This window comes from Amblyomma americanum, chromosome 6, assembly GCF_052857255.1.
Source record: "Amblyomma americanum isolate KBUSLIRL-KWMA chromosome 6, ASM5285725v1, whole genome shotgun sequence".
NCBI classification, from domain to species: Eukaryota; Metazoa; Arthropoda; class Arachnida; order Ixodida; family Ixodidae; genus Amblyomma; species Amblyomma americanum.
In genome coordinates this window covers 143,887,499-143,909,371 of record NC_135502.1, presented here as the reverse complement: position 1 = coordinate 143,909,371, position 21,873 = coordinate 143,887,499, and the positions used below count along the sequence as shown (strand labels likewise).

Sequence of the window (21,873 nt, the reverse complement as noted above, 5' to 3'; positions counted from 1 at the left end):
CTGTCCGCGCTAAGGGCGGAGACAGTGTGTTTAAAACCAAGCGCTCTGGGTTGAGCGGAGGCTGAATTCGTCTGATCCGCGATTTAGTCATGTAAATAGTTTTCTCCTTGCTTTGTTTCTTGTTTTTTTACCTATGTTGTAAATAAATAGTTAACCTTCTCCTTTCCTTGAGTAATGTGAATGTTTGCGAGTAGAACCACCGGGTCATCAAGAAACCCCGATTTCATCATCAAGTAGTTTCCTCTCATCGCCACCGGAAGGGGAACTCAACTGGCGCAGTTGACAGGATCGCAACTTCTTTCCACTCAAGGCATTGGACGGAAGGTGAGAAGAACAAGTCGGTGGGCAAGCTGTTTGGCCTAAAGGAGAAAACGTGAATCTGCGTCGCAAGACTGACGTCGAAAGCTTCAGGATCACGGGTCGAGTTCGAGAGGACGTCGGAGGCTCAAGTCAGCGAGGAGCTGAAGGAGCCGGGCAACAACAAGCCATCGAGGGTTCGAGTCAGCGAGCTGCTGAAAAGAACCAGGCGTCCACATCGAACGGGTTCGAGTCAGCGAGCTGCTGAAAAGTAACCAGGCGACCAAGTCAATCCAGTCAAACGAGGCAGAATTCAGCGAGCTGCTGAGAGATCCAGAGCGCAAGTCGTCCGCATCGAGGAGCCTGTCGTCATCACGGAGGACGACGATATCACCGGGGCAGAGAGCAACCAGTAAGGTAGGAGACCTTTCTGCTTTCTCTGAATTCACCATAACGGTGTAGTGTTTACGTGCTAGAAACGATAGCACGGAAAACGGAGATGGCAGCCGTACGGTATGATCAGGAGGGCAGGATGCGACGAGTTGAGCAGGAGGAGGCTGAACAGCTGAGTGAAATTGAAAATTTGAAACTCCAAATTGAACTGGAAAAGAGAAAACTTGCACAGATGCAGTTAAAATTAAGACAGGGGACGAAAGTCGACAGCGAGGTCTTATTCGCATCAGTTCAATGTTTTGTCTCCATGAAATTTGGGCATTCGATGATTGAGTGTCCGAAAGAGGAAGAACAAGGTGTTCCAGCGGTGAGGGGAGATGTGTGCGAGCTAGTAGCTCAGATAGAGATACTGGCGCCGGCATGCGGCGACTTGCAAACCGAAGGTCAGAGTTCTGAAGCCTGTGTGGATTCAGGGGCCGAAATAACAAAACAGGAGGGTGATCTAACGTTGTGTGCGGAGAAAAAAGACTGTACTGTAGGCATAGGGGCGTTAGTCACACCTGTGAAGCATTTGCTGTCAGAGCGAGCACATATAGAGCAGACCAAAGAGGGGCAGGAGTGTACTTCTCGTGAACAAGCGTTCAGCGTTGCCCAAGAGCAGGTCGGCGCTAGCTCTGAGGCAGCGGGAACGCGCGAGGAAGAGGTAAATCAGGATCTGATAGCGGGCACACTTCTTGCAGGTGATGGTATGCTAGCTGCCACAGATGAGTTGGTTAGCCAGCTGGAGCTTACACTGTGCGCAGCGACAGCAGATGTAGCTGTAGGTGTAGGGAAGTTGATAACACTTAAGACGTCCGCGCTGCTAGAGCAGGCAGAAAGTGTGCAGCTGCAGGAAGTAAATGACAAAGCTAATGCCGAAGAGCATTTCAAAATTTCGCACGAATCTGTAATGAAAAACCTGAGGTTTCAGTAGAGCTTCAGGCTGATCCGGAAGCTGCAGATGTTTATGCAGCAGATTGGGAGTTAACAGCAACAGCTGCAGAGAGTTTCACAGCAGGTAGGGAACTCCGAGATTCGGATACTGCATTCATACCTGCAAGTCTAGACATGAAGTGTAATACCTCATTGCCAGAAATGCGGAACCAAGCTGGTCAAGGTAATTGTGGGACAAGAATGCTCGAGAAAGTTGTCAATGCAGATCCGAAAGCGGCGGCAGCCTTTGCAACCGGCGATATACCGGATAATTCGACAAGTAGAGCCAATCTGGTTCACAAATCTAAAAAGAAACATGAGCTTCTGTTTCGAGATGTAGGCGGCTAGAAATCATTTCTGCCAATTTGGTGCACCGATCTGACATGGTGAATTCTGGAATGTGCAGATTGGTGTCCTAACCTTGTGTGGGCGGATTGAAGTAACCGCAATGTGCGCGCGCGTGTGTGTGTTTGTGGACTGATGGAACAGCCGAGCATACATGGGTGCGCGTGTGTAACTTTGTTCCGGGAAACTGTGGCTGGACTTTAATGTGACACTGACAGCAAGTGTCCGCGTGACATTCTTGGTTGGGAGGAGTGGAGTTCGCTGACCTTTCCGCGAACTCGTTGATCTTGTGTTCGCAAGGAAGGCCGCTCCAGTGAGGTCGGAAGTCCCCAACAAAGGGGCGGCCGTCCCGTTCCTGCCTCCCCTTCGTGCGGCGGACGTCCTCGTTTACGCCGCGCCGTCACGGGGATGACCCGCCGGGAAAAACGCTAACCATATACAGCTGTCGACATGTGTGCGTCGTCGAGGGGCGACGAGACTTCGGCGATGCGGGAGAGATACAGCTATGTGGGAACCGAGTGCTGGGTGACCAGGAAACGGATTATTCCCTTAACGACTGTGTTCTCTTTGTAGCTGTCAACAACCTGAGTCATCGCCTCGTCGGCACATGTTTCTAGCATCTGTGGTGCCGTGGGTGACGTGGGGAACGGAAGTCGCATTTGTGTTGTTTGTGTGGTTATTTGAAACCTCCTTCCCAAATGTTTTAATCAGAACTTTTTCCCCAAATCTCTGATCAGTGGGCGGACCTTATTTTCCTTTCCCTAACCACTGATTGGCGAGATGGGTCGTTTGTTATCTTATCGGTTGCTGTCCCCGCTAAGGGCGGAGACAGAGGGTTTAAAACCAAGCGCTCTGGGTTGAGCGGAGGCTGAATTCGTCTGATCCACGATTTAGTCATGTAAATAGTTTTCTCCTTGCTTTGTTTCTTCTCGTTTTTTTACCTATGTTGTAAATAAATAGTTAACCTTCTTCTTTCCTTGAGTAATGTGAATGTTTGCGAGTAGAACCACCGGGTCATCATGAAACCCCGATTTCATCATCAAGTAGTTTCCTCTCATCGCCACCGGAAGGGGAAACTCAACTCCGTCTTTTAATAAAGATGTGTGAACTTAGTCAAATGGTATTTGGAGGGAGCTTTAGATTTCCGCGTCTGAGTCGTAATTGGTCCAGAGTGTAATGTCATTGGCATATATTGAAAGTTTCATGTGAGGTATGCGTTCTAAGAGTAGAGACAGGCCTCTAATTGTAGTATTGAAAAGGAACGGAGATAGGACAGCTCCTTTTGGTGCTCCTCGGGTGCCTATGATGATCTCGCTGTGGAGGCCTCTGATATGAAGATCTGCCGTACGGTTATTAGGATAGTCGGCCATGTAGTTATAGGTGCAGGTGCCTCACATTCAGGTCTCACAATCATCTGTGAGAGGTTTGCCTGGAAGGAAGCATGTGACACGTTGTCTAAAGCCTTGCTGACGTCTAAGTCTAGGATGTTTCGTGTAGCTCGGATAGGGCTCGGATCGAAGATATCGGGTCGGACTTGTCATATAATGTCTTGGGTGGAGAGGCCGGTCCTGAATCCGATCATAGTGGTGGAATAATGCCCTCTTGGCCTACGTGAGTGTAAATTCTATCGAGTATGATGTTTTCTTGACCTTTCGCAGGCAGGGCGTAAGCAAGATGAGCCGCAGGTTTCCCAGCTCCTCTCGCATGCCTCGATAAGGTATGAAAACCCTTTACCATGAATCCAGGTGCCTGGAAGGCGATCCTCATGCCAGTGCTGGTTGAAGAGGTTGGTTAGTGCCTGGACAGATTGATCGTTGAGGTTACAGAGCGTTTGTTTATATGCGTGGTCGCTAGTGGCCGCATTGGTTTTAATATGGCTGAGGGCGGCGCGGACATCTGCTGCCATGATGTCGGCGTTCATGTTGGGCTTCTAACCGCCCACCTATCTTGAAGGGATGGGATTTCGATAAAAATACTGATGTGTCTGTGTTTGACGGTGGCGAGGGGTTCCTCATTTGTGCCCTGAAAGGCGTTTATGACGCGGATGAGGTTCTTGTGAGATGTGAATTTGGTGTTAGGTGGGTGCAGTTGGTGTCTGAGCATAAATCGCAAGCTTTGCATCCTAGGTGGCTGTTTAAGACGATCGCAGGTTTGACGCCATTGCTCCTGACTCAGTTTAACGAAGTACCTTCGATATCTCATTCGAGGCGAATGCGACGGAACTTGAGGAGTCAATTGTGATTTTGGCGGAGTCAGCGTACATGAAGATTGTGCTGGGCCTCCCGCATATCTATGAATTCGGCTTCGGGAGTGGGTCTATCCTCGTTCTGTGTAGTCGTGGAGGTGGCATTGGCGGTGTCTTGGAGCAGTGAACTTTTTCATGTGTCCAGGCCGTCTAGGGTGTTTGAAGTGCGTTTCGCACGCACATACTTAAAGGCGTACCAGTTAGTGTTCTTGATTGTTCGGTGGGCGCTTTGCTGTGTGTAGCCATAAGGTAGTGCTGAGAACATGGTGGCCACTCCTATGTTCATTCCGAGGTCTTCGCAGTGCGCTTCTCAGATGTTGCGGTTGAAAGTGAGATTGGGGCGGCTGTCCTGTGTGACGCTGTAGCGAGCACAAGTAGGCCTGTCGGGGTCTTGTATTCGTGTCGTTTGCAGAGTTGGGGCTGTCTCCCACAGTTTGTCTCCCTTACAACCGCACGCTTTGTGGAGGTAGCCACACTCGGCATGCGGCGCGTTAAAGTAACCGAGGAAGTGTAGCATCCCTGTTTGTGCAGTCGCGTAGGCCTTGCGAACGAGGGTTCTCTATTGTGCCCTTTTTGTCGCTGTGGGGGAGGGAGGGAATGATTGCAGACATTGAGGATGTGAAATGGGGTTGGTGAGCAGGTGTACCATAGGAACTTCACGAAAGTTTGCAGAACCTTGGGGTAATTTAGGTCTATTTCATTGGCTGTTAAATTTCGGTGCAAAAGGATGACTGTGTTTTGAAAGTTGGCCGATGCCCTTTGTTAGTTTTACGCGGCGTAGCTAGCTGGTATGTTTAGTGTCCATGTATGTTTCCTGAAGTCCGATGATGCGGAGGGTGTGCGCCTGGCCTGCAGGGTGTGCTCTAAGGTTCGCCGTTTTGTCTTGAAGCCCCTGCAATTCAAATGCCACACAGTGATGGTCCATGGTACTAGTCATCGTGTTTCCCGTAGGGATCGGGGCGCTGTGACAGTGCCACGGGTGAGTTTAGAATGCCGCCTACACGTGAGCGCGTGGTCGCATATTCCGACGGGGCGACAGTAATGGGTGTTGGGTAGTTACGCGTGTTGGGAGGCATTGTCGATTTCAGGGGAGTAGCGGATTTCGGGGGACTCATGAAGGTATATCGAGCCTTGCAATACGGGTTTTGATGTTGGTTGCCATTGTGGCGCAGCTTTTTATGAGGTGGACAAAGGTGGTGTGAGTCGAAGGATGGCGTCCTCGAATTTGGACATTCGCGTACCAGATGCCTCGAATTTGGCATCGATGTGCGCTAGTGAGGAGGGGGTGTTCTTTAGGCTAATCAGTGTCCATGCTGGGATTACTGACTGCTTCGGATGTAGGAGCGTGAGCCACTTGTCGCGGTCGCCATTTATGATTTGCTTGTGCTGATTGTAGGCTATGAATTTTAGCGTTTGCTCTAATTAAATTGCAGTTGCTTACTAGCGCTGTATGGAGCACGGACGTTAAAAGCAGTGGGTTCTAAGGCGTTCTGCGTTCACAACACGGTAATATAGTTATCTAGAATTCCGATGAAAACCGTGTCGTATTAAATACCACATCTACTGCTTTGAAAAATATAACAGTGTCTTCGAAAATCTCAACAATTATGTCCTGCCTGGATCATAAAGAGCATCCGATCAGGTCCTCTGAGCGTCTTCAGGCTTGGCTCTTGTTTGGTCTTCATCATTGGCCTTCGGGTCTAACAAAACATCATTGTCGAGATTTCAAACTGACCCGTCTTTCCGGTCGTCCTCGCTGCTTCTATAAAGAAAAATATTTGAAACCAGACAGGTATTCACCAAATCCGGGTGACTCTACAGAGTCGTGTCAATTTTCTGTGGTCACTTCTCTGCCTCCGCTGCTACTGCACCTGCATACGAGAGCAGAAGATGCAGTAGTGTGCAGCGCTACCTTTGGGACCCACGTGAACAAGCGAGTCAGCTGACACTTGCATACATGCGACATCGTAAAACCTGGCTTCAACAAGTAATGAAGTATTTTAAAGACCATAATAATATAATAAGAAATAACGTGTGGGGCATTAGTAAATTTTCTGTATGTATCACACTTCCTCAAGCAATACGCAACGTTTAAAACAAAGCAGGAGAGAACGAACCATTTCGTGTCTCCACTTTACCAAAAATGATCCTAGAAACGTGGCCGAAACTGATGAGAACGCGGAGTCTTAGGCGGTGCAGGAGGAAAGACTGCAGAGAAGGGTTATCTTTAAAGGTGTAGGAAAGCGCGCAGTCTTTTAAAGATTCGAGTTCCTGTAAATTAGTTCACATTAGGTCATGAAGCAAGAGATATCTCACAATTGCATTCAGAATGTTTTTCTGCACACATTGGACAAGCAATGTGTGGAAAATATGAATTAAATGATGACTCCACATTCGTAGTAAATTCAGCTGAAACTATTTTATTGTCTGAATTTCGTGCACAATTAATCGTCCCGCGTGCCTACGATGCTGGATTTATTGAAGCGATGGAGAAGAAACCTCTCAGCAAATGTGCAGAAATAAGAACGTCGCGAACTAGCGGGGCTAGTGGTAATTTTGTGGCCCCTTGTCGGCGGCGGGGGAGCAACAAGACTGTTTGCGGGGCCGGAAGGTTAGCATACAAATGCATAAATTTTGTGATTCGACCATTTGTCTCAATAGCAAGCGTATGTTACCTGTCATAATCACTACAAATTTAAAACAAAACGCACTCTGAGGGCTGTTAAAATGTCCCCACCAATTGGGCATGAGACTTCGGCTGCACTTGCTCAGTAGTGCGAACGTAACCGACGCAAGCAAACTCTTAGCAGCACATTTGTAAAACATTGTTGGAGGCGAATTAATTCTACAGATTTTTAAAGTCAAATTAGTGCGAAGATTCGCAGTTGCCTCTAGCGTGTTGTCTCGTTTTTGTGTCCCTGTGGTTGTCCTTGATTGTGAAAATTATATATTTAATTTTTATATATAGGAGAGTGTCAATAATCAGGTTTCCCGCCTCTTGGCGGTAGGCTTTCCTGGTCCGTTTATTTCTGCCGTCGCTGAAACCTTCCTGCAAAAACAAAACGGCGCTCAAAAAAGAAGACCCGATTTCTCGACATCAAAGCCGGTGGTTGTTCCATATGTTCACCGAGTGTCACACAACCTCAAGAAGGTTGCCGGCAGGCAACACGTGCCCTTAGTCTTCTGTGCCCCCAACAAGCTTTCAAAGCTTTGCCGACGCATTACTGGCGTTTGTGAGGGTGGCTGCAAAAAGAAACATGGCATTTCGTATGTCAAATGCGCTACAGGGGTGGTGTACAGTGTACCCTTTTCTTGTGGGTCTTCTTATGTAGGTCAAACTGGCCGTTGCATTAATGACTGGCTACGGGAGCATGATAGAAATTTAGAAAACAACGACAGAACGGCTAATATTGTACGGCATCTTTCTTCCTGTGACCGCACGTGTAGAGCACGTTTTGAGAAAATTAAGATTCTGGGCAGGAGCGCCAATGTTACAGCACGGCTTGTGCTGGAGGCCTTCCACATCAAAAGGCTATCTGATCGCTGCGCGAGTGATCCTTCCTTGCAGATTTATTCTTCTGATTGGGCGTTTCTGGATACGCTTTTGCCATGTCATAACGCTGGTGTATGACGTGTGTGCCTCCAACTGTCTGCATGATCGGCTATATATTCCGGGTGTTACGCCCCAATAAACAGTTGGTACTAGTAGCGCCCGTCTGTCGTCTTGTGTGTTTCTTCTCTGTCTCTGTCGAAGTTTTGCGCTAACTTCTTCTACAATTGATGCACAGCAAATTCCAAGGAGATATCAACCCGAATCTGATTGCTATGAAAAGCGTTTTCAAAGCTCGTGATGAAATAGTTTCTCCAGTTTAAGAAAAGACCAAGAAAAACACTGCAATGCTCACTGCCAACCGCTAGCTTCTTTTTAACCTTGGCACACAATCTTGTCGCCTTCCAGTAGACGCCTAATGCGTATGGATGGATGGATGGATGGATGTGTGTGTGTGTGTGTGTGTGTGTGTGTGTGTGTGTGTGTGTGTGTGTGTGTGTGTGTGTGTGTGTGTGTGTGTGTGTGTGTGTGTGTGTGTGTGTGTGTGTGTGTGTGTGTGTGTGTGTGTGTGTGTGTGTGTGTGTGTGTGTGTGTGTGTGTGTGTGTGTGTGTGTGTGTGTGTGTGTGTGTGTGTGTGTGTGTGTGTGTGTGTGTGTGTGTGTGTGTGTGTGTGTGTGTGTGTGTGTGTGTGTGTGTGTGTGTGTGTGTGTGTGTGTGTGTGTGTGTGTGTGTGTGTGTGTGTGTGTGTGTGTGTGTGTGTGTGTGTGTGTGTGTGTGTGTGTGTGTGTGTGTGTGTGTGTGTGTGTGTGTGTGTGTGTGTGTGTGTGTGTGTGTGTGTGTGTGTGTGTGTGTGTGTGTGTGTGTGTGTGTGTGTGTGTGTGTGTGTGTGTGTGTGTGTGTGTGTGTGTGTGTGTGTGTGTGTGTGTGTGTGTGTGTGTGTGTGTGTGTGTGTGTGTGTGTGTGTGTGTGTGTGTGTGTGTGTGTGTGTGTGTGTGTGTGTGTGTGTGTGTGTGTGTGTGTGTGTGTGTGTGTGTGTGTGTGTGTGTGTGTGTGTGTGTGTGTGTGTGTGTGTGTGTGTGTGTGTGTGTGTGTGTGTGTGTGTGTGTGTGTGTGTGTGTGTGTGTGTGTGTGTGTGTGTGTGTGTGTGTGTGTGTGTGTGTGTGTGTGTGTGTGTGTGTGTGTGTGTGTGTGTGTGTGTGTGTGTGTGTGTGTGTGTGTGTGTGTGTGTGTGTGTGTGTGTGTGTGTGTGTGTGTGTGTGTGTGTGTGTGTGTGTGTGTGTGTGTGTGTGTGTGTGTGTGTGTGTGTGTGTGTGTGTGTGTGTGTGTGTGTGTGTGTGTGTGTGTGTGTGTGTGTGTGTGTGTGTGTGTGTGTGTGTGTGTGTGTGTGTGTGTGTGTGTGTGTGTGTGTGTGTGTGTGTGTGTGTGTGTGTGTGTGTGTGTGTGTGTGTGTGTGTGTGTGTGTGTGTGTGTGTGTGTGTGTGTGTGTGTGTGTGTGTGTGTGTGTGTGTGAGGGGGGGGGTGGGTGGATGGATGGATGGATGGATGGATGGGTTGGTGGATGGACGGACAGACGGATGGTATCAAAAAGGTATCATTCACATCATCAACCTGACTGCGCCCTTTGCAGGGCGAAGGCCTCTCCCACGTCTCTCCATTAACCCTCTTTGCTAGCTGGGGCACCATGTCCCCGCATATTTCTTCATCTCAGCCGCGCGCCTTTCTGCCACCCCCTGCTACGGTTGCCTTCTCTTCGAATCCCCTCCGTTACCCTTAAATACCAGCCCTTATCTTGCCTTCGCATTATATGCACTTCCCAAGCCCATTTGTTACTTTTGATTTCGAGTAGGTTGTCAATAACTCTCGCTTGTTTCCCCACCCACTCTGCCGCTTCCGGTCTCTTAACACTACACCTATTATTTTGCTTTCCATAGATCGCTGTGTTGTCTTTAATTTAAGTTGGATCCTCTTCGTTAACCTCCACGTTTCTGCCCTATAGGTAAGTACCGGTAAGAGGCAGCTGTTGTATACTTTTCTCTGGATGAATATAAAAAGGTATCAAAATCGATGCAAAGAGAAAGTGTTAATGCCATACAAGTCCATCCGTGCAATACTGGGGACGCGTGGGCGCAGCGACTCCTAAACGTTAGGTAATAGGCCCCAAAAATTGAACTAGCCACCCCCTCCTCTTCAGGGCTGCTTTTTAACGCGAAAGCCTTTAAAGGCTCATTCTTGCGATTATGACCTTGTCCGATCTCAGGTCATGTCTGGTCCCAAGTCATGTCACGCCGATGACTAAATTAACTGGATAAAGAAACAATGTTATTATAAGTTGAATAATGGATACTGAGGTGTGACGCAAAACCGCGTCCACCGAAGCACCGATGCTGGCTTGAGCAACAGATATGGGAAATATCTGTCTGTTGTTGCCAGAAAGAAAGAAAAGGAAAGTACAAAGGTCTTCCCACTGGCTCAAACCGAGCTACAATCGCTACCACGTGCAGATTGTAGGAGAGTTCAATGATGGGATAGAAAGACAGGATAGAAAAGACGCGTGGTATAATGACCCAGGCCAATCCCGGAGGCAGTGCAATACCGGGCCAACCGGTGGCGGAAGTGAGGCAACCTTCAAGCACTCGACCACATTTCGAAACATAAGTCCAATTGGTACCCGTATCAGATATTTTATGGGGTCCTCATCTATGGGAAATGCACATGAAATCGCAGCGATGTCGTCACTGGTCGACTTCAATGGTGTGGCAGTATTCCCGAATACATTCACCAAAATCTTGAGCAACCGTTCGTCGTACTGCATTCTGAGTAGTGTCTTACCATTTCTCTTTGCGTATCGCTTACATGTGTTAGTCAAGTTGGAGGCTGCCTTGCGACATTGCTTCGAACTAATGACATATGCACCAGACGTTGCATGCTTTAAGGCGTGGTTGAGGTGTCCATCGAGATGTCGAGATCTCACAGCTACTGCGTCCTTTCATTTCCTAAACCAGATCTTTCCTTTCCTCAAAACACATTCTTTCGCATTCTTCCACGTAAGCAGAATAATGCACCTGCGCTTGTGCCTACTGCGTATGTGTGTGACATCACTGAGTGCCGCCACCATCGATCGCGAGGTGTGCTCAACAGGAAAGCTTGCCAGATGCCTCCTTAACGCCGATCAGGAAGGATGCCGCCTAAACGCTCTCGTGTGTCAGTATGGTCGGTTGGGACCCGTATAATATCTGATACGGGTCCCATTTGAACGCAACATATTGGACTTATTTTTGGAAATGTGGTGGAATGCTTGAAGGTTGCTTCACTTCCGCCACCGGTTGGCCCGGTATTGCACTGCCTCCGGGATCGGCCTGGGTCATTATACCGCGCGTCTTTTCTATCCTGTCTTTCTATCCCATCTTTGAACTCTCCTACTATTTGCACGTGGTAGCGATTGTGGCTCGGCTTGAGCCAGTGAGCAGGCCTGTGCACTTTCTTTTTCTTTCTTCCTGGCAACAACAGGCAGACAGACGTGTGTCACCAGCAACCAAGTGTGCGCGCGCTAACGAATGACAGCGACGCAAGCAGCAACACCGCGCTAACGGCTTTCACCTCACCACACTTTAGGTAAACAAAATGCTTCCTGAATTTTTAAGGGATCTCAGAAATCACAAATCCATGCATTTAATGCACATATTTAACGCCCAAATCCTGAAAAAAATCGGGTCTCGAGGTTGCGCACAAGCCCACAAACACTGTTGCGCTTTGCCTACCTGTTCCCAAAGACCGGCCACCGAGAGAAAGAGCCCAAGGCATTGTCTACAAAATTCCATGCGCCGACTGCGACGCAAGCTACATCGACCAAACAAAAAATTCAAGGAAAGAATTCGGCAACATAAAAACGACGTCCGCAAATTCGCACGAGAGCGCAATCCAGTAGCCAAACATTCCGAGGACTCCGACCATAGAATCAACTTCCAAGAAAGCCGCATCCTCGGAACCGAAACAAATTGCCACAAAAGGCTCCTTCTGGAATCCTGGCATATCCAAACCTCCCCGAACAATATAAACCGCACGAAAGGAATCGTGTCCACAGTATATGCCCAGGGACTTCGCTCTTCAACTCACGAAAAAAGTCGCCATTCACCACCTCCCTCCAGTGCGCCAGCGTAACTAACAGCCTAAACCCCCTCCACCGCGCCTTTCGCGTCACAGCGGTCGTTCCTTTGATCCCCCCTCCCCTCCATACTTTAAAGACGCTAGCTACTGCCCTCAGTCACCCCTGATGAAGGAGCCGGGTCGGCTTCGAAACGTTGGGATAAAGTTAAAATTTTTGGTTGAGATGTGCAGTTCACTATACGTGCATTTAATGCAGAGGACATGAAATTATTTTCGACACCAACCTAGTTAAAATCTCTAGTAATCACATTTCTACATGGTGGGGTTCAGGCACGCGCAAGGTCCTCGCACTCCTAAACCAGCTTGACCTTGTTTAACGAAAATCGTGACTTAGTGACAGCAGCTAAAATGAAGAAAACTGTGGTGGCAGAAGAGAAGCGTGCATGGGTGAAAAAAAATCAGCAGAGAGAAAAGTAAGTTCCGCCTCATAGCCACATTGAGTGCGAAATAATTGGTGCCATTGCAGCGGGAATCACATCTGACCCAGATGCCATGAAAATTCAGTGCTATATATATAGGATGTATGATAAAAGAGTGGCATATTGCATTAAAATAGGCAGGTTCCCAGTTCTGAATTTTGCTTGCTGTAAAAATGACCAATGCCTCAGCAAACGTTGTGTTCGACTGGCATCGGTGAAAATCCTAACAAAATATTTCATATCTCCGTTGATATTTTACCTGCCAGTCTAAAAAATTCAGAAACATTAAACTCAGTTTTTTAGTTTGATTAAATGTACACATTTCTTAGAAAATTTTTGCACACTACTGACTATTGAAAACATTTCATCTATTTATTTATTATGGACGTATTTAAACATTCCATTTTTTGTAGTTAAAGGACATATTTTGTCATTGTCACAGTTGAGTGCTTGCGACGGCACATCTAAAGATAAAAAACACGTTCAGATGAAGAAAGCAGAACAAAAAGTATTACAAATAGGTGATGTGGCCGGTGTCCTCATAACTCACTAGAGCCGCCTTTTTAAATGACTTATCTAACAAGTGAAATTTTGTCTCTTGAGCGACGTGAGCAAAATATACAGATGTTCATGCGACCTAGACTTAGCATCGAAACGAACGTTTAGGATAACTAGACACCTGAAGCGCTATGTTTGCCAAAAAAATGGGCATACAGAGTTCTCTAGATAACCTATTCTGCTCTGCAATACAAGCGTTCCATATTTGTTGAGGGCAACCGAAAACTTGATTACTTCTTTTTCATTCTTTATTAACACAGTATGGCGTACAAGCCAACGCAGGCGGTGCTTGCAGCCTCCTTTTAGTGCATTTTCGCTGATTTTACTCACTGTATCGTTCATCTATTCACGGCCTTTCTCCGACATGCACTCACCATTCCCAATACGCCTTAAAGCTTGTAGACCAGCTTTGTCTAATGTGATCAGAATGGGCCACTGCTTTATCGACGCTCGCCATAAGTTTTTTTTCGCACTTCTTTTGAGTTTCTGTGCATGTGGTTGTTTTTATTTTATGAAGGAAGTGCTTTTTTTTTCAGTTTGTCCTTCCGCCTGAAAAAATATTTAAACTCCACAGTCTCTTATTTGCTCTCTGTTAAACTCACATCGTCAATAAAAAATTTAATCTCAATACAATATACATGAAGCACGGGCGCGCACTTGTGTATCGAATTCTCCCTCATAATATTACAATGATTTAATAGTCGCACGTCATCCATATTCTTGGAGTGCACCTCTGGCACGGAGGATGCTGCAGACGAGAGCAATGGGCCATCCGTTAAAGGTTGAGACGGAAGTTGCTAAACTACATTCCGTGATTTTTTGAATAAAAAGCAGGACTATAAAATCGTGTCAGAGAAAGGTATGTATATACCTTTATTAAACCTGTTTATTCGGCGCTATTTCTTAAGGTAATCTGTGCTGCAATATGCACAAAGGACTTCTTGCACTCAAATTCTTTCCCTTGCAGCTATTAGGGGCAGCCAGCAGGCGCAGTCGTCCCTTATTATTCTTACTTTGAAAGAATTAGGGTATGTTCCTTTTTAACGATTCAAATAAGTTCATGTAGTGATGTGTCATTTTCGAGTTCGCCACCCATTTTTCAGCAGAATATCTCGACTAGCAGTGAAATAGGGTTGCAAAAATACAACGATCACATGGATACTGCCGGTGTGATGCGAAGCCTGATTAGTTTGGGAGCACCCGCTCAGTGTGCTGCCCTCGAAATCAGGCGCTGTTGCATTTTTCCCGACTGAGTTGACTAACTAGACTGGAGAATTGTTTTTCTTTTTTTCATGTATCTATGTTTTCGTCACATCTGTTCAGCAACCGCCATATAAAAGAAGCTAAAAACTCACTGTCGGCAGCTGGAGAAATTCCGTGCTTCGTCCTGCAGTGCCGCGAGTGCCGGACATGCTGTTTTTATAATAAGGCTTCGAACTTAATGCTGTACCAACCATGTCTTTCTGATCAGAATCTATCCAACGCAGGGCTATGTTCTATACAAAAATGTGAAGACTAGAATTGTAGAGTCAACTTCCTCCGACATGTGGTTTGCGCAGATGTAGCCAACAAAAAATTGTTCCAATATCAGCCCCTCACAATAATGCGCAGAGCAAGCACGCCGCTCACTATTTTGACTAAAAGTATTAAAACAGAAATAAAAAACAAATGACTTAGTGTGAGAGATGTTTGGAAGCATGAAAGATACAAGTGCTCTAACGCACAGCCCTATGACGTATATTTGATCTTCGTTGACTTGTGATCAAAGCTCCTTGCGCAGATTTAAAAGCACATAACTACAGTATAATGTTTTCAGCTCTACTTGCCACAATGGAACGTCGCTAACTTTGCAAAAGACTCTGTGAGAGATGTCTTATGCCGTAATTTTCTCATTTGTCCATGAACAAACTGACAATGGGAGAAGGAAAAGGCTGGTTTTCAACTGAGTACAATACTCGAGCTACCGACCGAAACAGAGTGCTGTTGCCTATAGACCTCGCCAACGCGATATGTTTTCATTATTGTTGTTACGCCAAATTTCAGTACACGAGGTGCCAACATCATTCCACATACTGCACGTGGTTTTCTGTAGCCATTAAATGGCACAAAATGTCGCCATGGGAGCCAAGACAGCTCGCACTCTCAGGCTGACTGTGATGGTGAAGCAGTCAAGCATAGTGCATTCGCTGAGTCTTGGACAAATCTGTTCTCGAAAAAAGTCGATGCTGACAGGAGGTCGTGTTTTACTTGCGTCGTATTCGCTTCCCCATCCAGGAGCCAAAGGTGTAAAGGAGAATATCCCCAGGGCAAGGAACTATAGAAGGAGGAAATAGAGATTCTTTCGCCACAGCATTTACTTTCCCCTTTTCAATTCCGGCTAACGCTGGGTAGGCACAGCTTGTCCTATTTCCAAGTTTGATGTTTCGCCTCATCGGTTTACAGCGCCCAGAGGACCAATATTCTTGGGACACGGTATCTACTACGTGCTCGTGCGAGCAGGTTATCGCAGCGTGGTTCTCTCGCAGGCGTGCCTTCGGTTTCTTCGATGCTTGCGCGAACCGTTGTGCATTGCTGCTCGGCTAAGGTTTCTTTCACATTTATGATAGTCGTATCTTTTTTTCTTCTAGCATGCTCTCCATGTTACTTCAGAGTCCGAAAAAGTAAAGTTTTATGACGACGCTCACGGCAACTTTTATTTTCATGTTTTCTCGTCTGCTTTCCAGATCCAAGAGCGTAAAAATTCCACGTGACCTAAAGTCGCAGCCGTGGAAGCCGAATTTTCACAGCGCAAGAAAATTGCATGTTTTCTTTTGTCATCATCGCTTCTTCCTACTAGATTATAGATCTATTCTCAGTGAATATTGCATGCGAATTCTTCTACTATGCTGTTCTTAGTACCATCCCTCGTGCGCAGGCTATTTTTGTTCCTTAATGCGGGTTCTTTTTTATGCACTTGGTGCAGAATTTAACTTCGACCTAGTTCCATTATTGATTCTATCCACCCTCAGGCAGAAACTCAGAAGAATAGGATGGGATTCCAACCCAGTTTTTAAAGCGATACGCTGAGTGAATATCATTTTTCTTGACGATAATCTTGACGATAAGTAAACATACTAACTTTCCTCGAGGATAACGCGTTCTTTTATCAGCATCAGCACGGGTTCCGAAGAGGGCTATCTACCATAACACAGCTCACAGAAACGATACATGTTTTTAGTTCAGCCATAGATGCCCAAGAACAAATAGATGTCATTTGCGTAGATTTTGCAAAAGCATTTGACAAGGTTCCACACTGTAAATTACTTTTCAAGTTACACAAAGCAGGAATTAGCGAAACCATTCTTAAGTGGATTAAAGCCTATTTGAATAATCGCAGGCAGGTTGTGCATGTGGATGATTGTTTTTCTTCTACATTAGAAATATTTTCTGGCGTTCCTCAAGGGTCGGTTTTAGCTCCATTACTGTTCCTAATTTATATTAATGATATTAACGAGGTTACCGAGTCTCCCGTAGAATTGAAGCTTTTTGCAGACGACTGTTTAATTTATTCTCGAATAACACAAGCTGCCGACCAAATTAGAATAAACCGTATCCTTAATTCCTTGCATCTTTGGTGCGAAAAATGGGGCATGGAAATTAATTACACAAAATCAACTTTTACGCATATAACTAATAAGAAGACTTTGCAGTTATTTTCTTATAATGTTAGAAAAAATAATCTAAAAAATGTTGATACCTTCAAGTATTTAGGCGTCACAATTGCACATAATCTGCAGTGGCATAAACATATTAATAATGTGTGCTCGACAGCTTCCCAAAAACTTTACTTTCTGAGGAAGAAATTGGAACATGCAACAAAAGATGTCAAACTGATAGCTTACAAAACATTCATCCGCCATCCTTGGAGTACGCTTGTGTCGTCTGGAGCCCGCACCAAAAAGTTCTAAAAGATAAACTGGAACGAATCCAAAGAATGGCTGCTCGGTTTATATCGTCAAGATACAGAAGAAGGGACTCAGTGACGGAAATGCTGAACTCATGTGGGCTCGAGTCACTGGAAAATCGAAGGAAAAAATCAAGACTAAAACTTTTCTTTCAAATAATTCAAGGGCACTTCAAGATAAAATCAGATAGATATGTTCAGCCTCCGGGAAGACGGAGCGCGAGAACAAGCCACACTCGATCGATCAAGCCTTACGACTCACGTATTGATGTTTTTCGTTACTCTTTTTTTCCTGATGACATCGAAATTTGAAATGCTTTGCCTGTTGAAGTTGTCGAACTATCGGAAGTGCACAAGTTCGAACGTTCTATCGATATTTTGTGTCGGGGGCACCCAACTTGATGTTATGAGACATGAATTTTTTCTGTTGTACATTGCATTGTATTCCCTCCCTGTAACGACCCTCAAGCGAGGGTCAACAGTTGTGTTCCTTTTACCCCTTTCATTTCTTTGACGTCAGCCCGAAGGGGAAAGGTAGAAGTTGTTGGATGCCGACGTCTTGAGGTTCTAAACTTGCTCAGTCACATTACTCGTGGAACTTCAGGAAGTAAACTGTTTAATCACACATAAAATAGCTAAGACAGAACGGAAGGTACAACAAGGAGAACAACTATGTACATAGTGATTGATCCGCAGAGTGACCAGACGAAATCAACCCCCGGTCCCACCAAAACGTCTTCTTTTAATCCCTAAGTCCCCGCCCTCAGTGGGGACACCAACCAATTAGGTCAAAACACAAGCACGCATCCAATCAAGGACCGGGGAAAGGAAAACACATCCAATAAAACACATGGGAGAGGGAAACACATTGAAAAAGAGACAGAGGAGCGTAAAACACGCCCAATCAAAGATTGGGGAGAGGGGACAGGTCACTGTCACGAATACTAACAATTCCCCTCTCGGATCACTCCATCCTCCCCCGCGGGGCGGCATGATTACTCGCTTAAAGAGCATGCGAGGGCCACACAGATTGTCGAAAGCCGTGCCACTTAAGGCTCCACCGCTCCCCAATTCTTCCTGATGCCTCACGTGCACAGGAAGTGCCTGCCAGTCATATGGAGCTGATAAGCGCTCACAGTGAACACGAGGAACGCGTCTTCAAAATTGCCTCCTAGCCACACACTGAACGACCGCCGCCCGGGTAATGGCCTTGGGCAGCGTCGCCGCGGTAGGGATGAAAGGCGACGCGCCTTCGTTGCTGCTTCTCGGAGCGGGCTGCGAACAATGGGGCCCGGCCAAGCTGGGTCGTCTGCGCACCCCGAACTCCCCTCCGTCGCCGTCCGCTTGACTCGTTAGTTCCATGTGGAGTCAAAAGGAAATGGATCACAGCGTACGCACTCTTGTCCACATACAGGCGGCGTTCCGTACGTGATTACTTGAGGCTCCGGATGTGTCCAAGCCAGCCGCGCACGACACCTCCCCACCAAGTGTGCTGCATAACATCTTGGAATGAAGCACACACAGAAAACCAAAACAGACCAACGTGCCGCGGGCCCGGAGCCGAAGAAGCACCATCTGCCGCTGCCGAACCATATGCGTTGCCAAAGCCTCAGGGTACACCTCCATACATGACATAACTCCAGGCCCTGGATACCCCCACGCCTCTAGTTGGCAGCTACGAGTCGCGACATTGCATCGGCATTAGCGTTTTGCTCCCCCTTTTTGTGCTCGACCCGGATATCGAATCTCTGCAGAGCGAGTGCCCAGCGTGTCAGCTTGGCGCTGTGCGGACTACTCAGAGTCAATTATTTGAGCGGGTTATGGTCCGTTATGACCCTAATTTGTGCGCCACACAACCAGACTTCAAGTCGTCCTAATGCCCAAATGATGGCATAAGCCTCCTTCTCGATAGTCGCCCAGCGGGTCTGAGCCGGGCTTAGCTTTTTGCTCAGAAAAGCGATAGGCTGCTCGCGGCCCTCGTCATCGCACTGGGCAAGGCAGGCACCCACCGCGTAGTCCGAAGCATCGATTGCGAGCACGAACTCCTTACTTGGGTCAGGCGCATGAAGTGAGGATGCGCTCTTCAAGCAAGCTTTCACCTCATCAAAAGCTTTCTGCGCCTCGTCATCCCATGGGAGCCGCTGCGGTGTCCGCCTGTTAGTTAAGCTCGTCAGTGGGAGCACGACGCGAGAATAGTCGGGGACATATTGTCGGTAATAGTTAGCTAAGCCCAGAAAGCTTCTGAGCTCCTTCTTTGTTTGGGGCCTCGGCATCTCGTCTATCGCCTTGACCTTTCCTGGATTAGCGCTGTGCTTCCCCGACCCAACCACATGGGCCAAAAATTCGACTTCTCGTCTCGCGAAATGACATTTGCCTGCGTTCACGGTGAACCCGGCGGCTGCGATCGAAGCGAGCACCGCCCGAACGTGCCTCAAATGCTCCCCCCAGGTGTCTGAATAAATCGCGAGGTCATCTATGTAGGCGCATGCGTACTCGCGGTGCGGTGCTAGTACCTGGTTTATGACCCTCTGAAATGTCGAACTCGCATTTCGAAGGCCGAAGGGCATGACCCTCCATGCGTACTGCCCCACCGGAGTGACGAATGCCGTGAGGGCCTGTGCCTGCTCGTCAAGGGATATTTGCCAATAGCCTCTCAGCATGTCTATTAGGCTGATGAAGTTGGCCTTCGCTACTCGGAACAGCAGCTCGGACGGTAGGCTCATCGGAAAGGCGTCCTGCTCGGTTATCGCATTCAACTTTCGATAATCGCAGCACAGGCGCAGCCCCCCATCCTTTTTAGCGACGCAAACCACTGGGTGAGCATGAGGACTCTCAACGGGATATATTAGTCCCCACTCCAGGAGCTCATCTACTTGCCTCTCCACTTCCTTCCGATACGCCATCGGGACCTTGTACGCATGGCCAGGCCGTGGCTGAGCACCCTCCTTTAGCACGATTTTGTGCGCTCCTAGCGTGCATTTGCCGGGCCTACTGCTGAAAACCTGGCCATTCTCCTCGATCAGTGCCACCGCGGTTTCCCCTTCGCTGCAATCTGCTGCTACCGCGCCCGCTAGAACCTCGTCAACCCGCTTCTCCCTCTCTTCGATTTCTTCGTCAGAACCCTCGGCTTCTCCCTGTTCTTGCGCATGGACACGATCGCTCAGAAGCTGTTCATAGTCTTCGGGAGTGATTAACGCGCTTATCCCAATTATAAGCTCGTCTGTGACTGCACACAGTATGCCCCGCTCCGACGGGTCAAATGATACTCGCGGTGCTCCCTGAGTTGTTACTAGGGGAACGTACGCCAGCTCCGCGAAAACCTGCTTTCCGAAAGCCCCGGTGAGTTTTATTGTTGCCCCCGCGCATTCATATCGCGGCACGAGCGACCTGCGGATGACCGTGATGTCGGCCCCTGAGTCAATGCGCGCACTTATAGCGTTCCCGCTACTCAACAAAGTCACCTCTCCGGCGCTGACCTTCTCCTCCGCGGGCTGCCTTTCCACTGAGCCGTGCACTGTCTCCCTGTCATGCAAGGGGACCGATATTCGGGCGATTACTGATTTCTGGTCTGCGCGTCCGCCCCCCATGTCTGGCTTTTCCGCGGTTTGTCTTTTTGGGCAAAATCTTGCGATGTGCCCATGCCCGTGGCAATGGAAACACTGTCCACGTCCCCGGGGCCGCGTGTTGTTTGGTCGGGACTGGGTTCCGTCGCGCTGTGTTACCTCGACTGCCTCATTCGTCGCCACCGCCACGCTCGCTGCTTTCCCGACCTTATATCTTCGGCTTTCGTCGTGGTTTTCTGCCAGCGTGACAATCTCACTAGGTTTTAGGAATCCTGGCTTATTTAGAGCAACGTGCGCTCTCGCCTCTGCACTGAGGGCTTCCTTTAGTCGGTCCGCGACGGCTAGCAGTTTGAACTCCTCTAACGAAGTTACCTGACAGCTGTTTAAATAGTATTCCAGGTAGTTCTGCATGCGTACCGCTAACTGCTCCCACGTCTCATTTGGGTTTTTGTTCGCGGATGAGTAAAGACGCTTGTATTCGGCCGCAGTGAGCCTCAAGCCGTCTAACACTTTAGCTTTCAGGAGTGCGTACTCGCTCCTTTCCTCTGCGGACAACCGCGTGAGTAGCATGCGTGCCCTCTCGCTTAGGTGTGGCAAAACTAGTCCAGCCCACCACTGGGTTGGAGCTTCGTATGACCCCAACGTGGCCTCTACGTCCTCGAACCACCCTGGTACCAGGGCTTCTTGAAGCGGCATCGGCGTGAGGACGCCTTTCATAAGGTTAGCAAATTTCAACCTTCTGTCCTCGTCCATTCTTCCGCTCGCTCCCGCGCTCTCACCAAGCCCACCCGCTGTTCCGCTCTGCTTAAGATTCAGCCTTGTATTTTCCAAAGCCAACCGCTCCTTTTCCACCGCTAGTTCAGCAATTCGTAATTGCACTTGCAACTCGGTCATTTGTTGCACCGGCGCGCTAACTGTCAGAGGGTACGTCGGACCCTCATTTGCCTGACCCGCGGCTGCCAACTCTCCGTTTCCTGCCCCGTTCTCCATCTATTTCTGTTTAACACTGTCACTTCTCAAAACCCAAGGCTTTGGCATAAGCACAAGCCCGACAGAAAGAGAAAGGTACTCGCCTGGCTACCAAAGCTCCGCTTTACGAGGCTGCCGGAGCCCCAGCATGGAAGACTGGCCCGGAAGTTGGTCGCTGCGCCGGACGGTCCCGGTTGGAACTCGTCTCCTTGATCCGCGTCGTCGTCGGCTCCTCCTGATCAACAGCGCCCTCCTTGACTCTGGTCACCTGGTTCCTTCAGCTGCCCGCTGACTTGGACCTTCAGCGTCACGTCGGCGTTGACCAGCTGTCACGCTTGAAATCTCCTCTGGACGTGCCACGCTATAGCTCGTCCGCCGTCTTGTACTTCCGCCCTCCTTCAGTTGCCTCGAGTAGGAAGACGTCGCATTTCTGTCGACTGCGCCAGTTGGGTTCC

General features: G+C 48.0%; 1 pseudogene; it reads left to right on the top strand.

The window, feature by feature from the left end:
* Window positions 1-10,953: 10,953 nt before the first annotated feature.
* On the top strand, window positions 10,954-11,167 carry LOC144095719 (U2 spliceosomal RNA; annotated as a pseudogene).
* Window positions 11,168-21,873: the final 10,706 nt, after the last annotated feature.